Here is a 2,789-nt window from a genome sequence, read left to right on the forward strand (position 1 = left end):
GCAATCTATTCCAAGATCCCGCATCAATTTTGAGATGGGTGAGGTGGGACAGGGATCCGTCGCAGCTCGGTTCTCTGTAAAACAATATCTAAGTTGAACTTGAAGGTCTGGAGGGAGCCCTGACGAATCCTGAGAGAAACTCCACAAGGGAGGAGAGTCAGGCATATTGAAAAAGTCCTCCTTGGGGCACTCTGGAGAGCGGCAAAAGAATGATTTGAGGGAGGCTGTGGAACTCCAGTCACTGGTCTGGGTCATGGCCACCAGAGTATCTGCCCAAATTTAGAAAATATGAAAAATGAACATGAAGCTATTGGATTTATACCCCGCCCTCCACTCTGAATCTCAGAGTCACAGAGTGGCTTACAATCTCCTTTTATCTTCCTCCCCCACAACAGACACCCTGTGAGATGGGTGGGGCTGAGTGAGCTCTCAAAGAAGTTGCCCTTTCAAGGACAGTTCTGCGAGAGCTCTGGCTGACCCAATCTTCTTTTACCTTCCTCCCCCACAACAGACACCCTGTAAGGTGGGTGGGGCTGAGAGAGCTCTCACATAAGCTGCCCTTTCAAGGACAGTTCTGCGAGAGCTCTGGCTGACCCAATCTCCTTTTACCTTCCTCCCCCATAACAGACACCCTGTGAGGTGGGTGGGGCTGAGAGAGCTCTCACAGAAGCTACCTTTGCAAGGACAGCTCTGCGAGAGCTCTGGCTAACCCAATCTCCGTTTACCTTCCTCCCCCACGACAGACACCCTGTGAGGTGGGTGGGGCTGAGAGAGCTCTCACAGAAGCTACCCTTGCAAGGACAGCTCTGCGAGAGCTCTGGCTAACCCAATCTCCATTTACCTTCCTCCCCCACAACAGACACCCTGTGAAGTGGGTAGAGCTGAGAGGGCTCTCACAGAAGCTGCCCTTGGAAAGGACAGCTCTGCGAGAGCTCTGGCTGGCCCAAGGCCATTCCAGCATCTGCAAATGGAGGAGTGGGGAATCGAACCCAGTTCTCCCAGTTAAGTCTATGCACTTAACCACTACACCAAACTGGCTCTCAGCAGAGCTCAGGGTTGCCAACTCTAGGTTAGGAAATTCCGAGAGATTTTATGGATGGAGTCTGGCTCCACCCTCAAAAGCGGCCATCTCAAACGCCCCAACCTCACCCTACCCCAGAACTAATTTCTGTTGTCTGTAATTCACAGGCCCTACTTGGAGGTTAGCAAGCAACTCTAATAGGGCTCCAGTTTAATAAACTAAATTCCACACTCTGTTTTTGAATCCTGAGTCTCAGCTCCTGAATGTACGAAGAACCAAGAGGATGCCCCTGAGAAAGGCTATCCATTCCAGGTTGGGAAATTCCTAGACATTTGGGGGGTGGAGACTGGGGAGAGTAGGAAACTCAGTTGGGATGCGATACCCTGGAGTCCACCTTCTAAATAGGGTTACCAATCCCCAGGTGGGGCAGGAAATAGGCAGAAACCTCTGCGAGAAACCAGCCTCAAAAATAGTTAACAAATCGTATAAGTGCTTTATAAATAAACAAATATGAATAATATAAAGTGAAGCTAATCAAAGAGTACACAAAGACCACACCTGCGTTCAAGTCTCTTAATAGACGAATCGGCGTTGCAAAAGTCATAGAAGCAGTTCAGGCCATGGCAAAGGTAGGTTCTTCTGGGGAGTTCAGCGCTCCAAGATGTCCTCACGAGTACAATGAAGAAATAATCCAGCCCAGCAAGGCATATAAAACGCAACAGGGTCGTACTTGATCCCCTGTTTCACAGTAAAGCTTCTACCAGCTTCTAAACACCATCATGCATCTTACAAAAGAGCAGAGCTTCAAAATTCTCATCATCATCAGGGTCATCAGAAAGCGGGGAGGGGAGGGAAATGTCTGCTGGGGACTTCTTTATTCCCTATGGAGACCAATTCCCATAGGGTATAATGGAGAATTGATCCATGGGTATCTGGGGCTCTGGGGGTCTGGTTTTTGAGTTAAAGGCACCAAATTTTCATCATAGCATTCAGTGCCTTTCCTCAAAAGACCCTCCAAGTTTCAAAAGGATTGGACCAGGGGGTTGAATTCTGTGAGCCCCAAAAGAAGGTGCCCCTATCCTTCATTATTTCCAATGGAAGGAAGGCATTTAAAAGGTTTGTGGTCCCTTTAAATGTGATGGCCAGGACTGCCTTTGGAGTTCAATTGTGCTTGTCACAACCCTTCTCCTGGCTCCAAACCCAATGTATCCTGGCTCCACCGCCGAAGTCCCCAGATATTTTTTTAAGTGGATTGGCAACCCTGCCTCTAAAGCTGCCGTTTTCTCCAGAAGACCTGATCTGGAGATCATATGAACATATGAAGCTGCCTTATACTGAATCAGACCCTTGGTCCATCAAAGTCAGTATTGTCTTCTCAGACTGGCCGCGGCTCTCCAGGGTCTCAAGCTGAGGTTTTTCACACCTATTTGCCTGGACCCTTTTTTGGAGATGCCAGGGATTGAACCTGGGACCTTCTGCTTGCCAAGCAGATGCTCTACCACTGAGCCACCGTCCCTCCCCTAATTTTAGAAGAGCTGCTCCCCCTACCTGAAAGCTGGCAACCCTTCCTGAGTATATGAAAAGCACATTTGTCTCACCTTTGAGTTACCTTCCCTCACACATCCTGGATTACAGCAGTATTTTAGGAGAGTCCCAGACGCCCGGCCCTTTTAGAAATTACTTTCTGTCTTGAACGTTATCCAACTAATAACTACTCCTTTCTCAAGTACCCGAAACCATGCTCTGGATTCTAGCGGCTGCTGCATCT

The 2,789-nt window shown here is 48.7% G+C and overlaps 1 non-coding gene across 1 annotated transcript; it reads right to left on the minus strand.

Moving 5' to 3' along the window:
- Positions 1-2,465: 2,465 nt before the first annotated feature.
- Positions 2,466-2,532, minus strand: TRNAA-GGC (transfer RNA alanine (anticodon GGC)). The gene has a single exon. It is a non-coding gene; the product is annotated as a tRNA-Ala (tRNA).
- Positions 2,533-2,789: the final 257 nt, after the last annotated feature.

This window comes from Heteronotia binoei, chromosome 11, assembly GCF_032191835.1.
Source record: "Heteronotia binoei isolate CCM8104 ecotype False Entrance Well chromosome 11, APGP_CSIRO_Hbin_v1, whole genome shotgun sequence".
NCBI classification, from domain to species: Eukaryota; Metazoa; Chordata; class Lepidosauria; order Squamata; family Gekkonidae; genus Heteronotia; species Heteronotia binoei.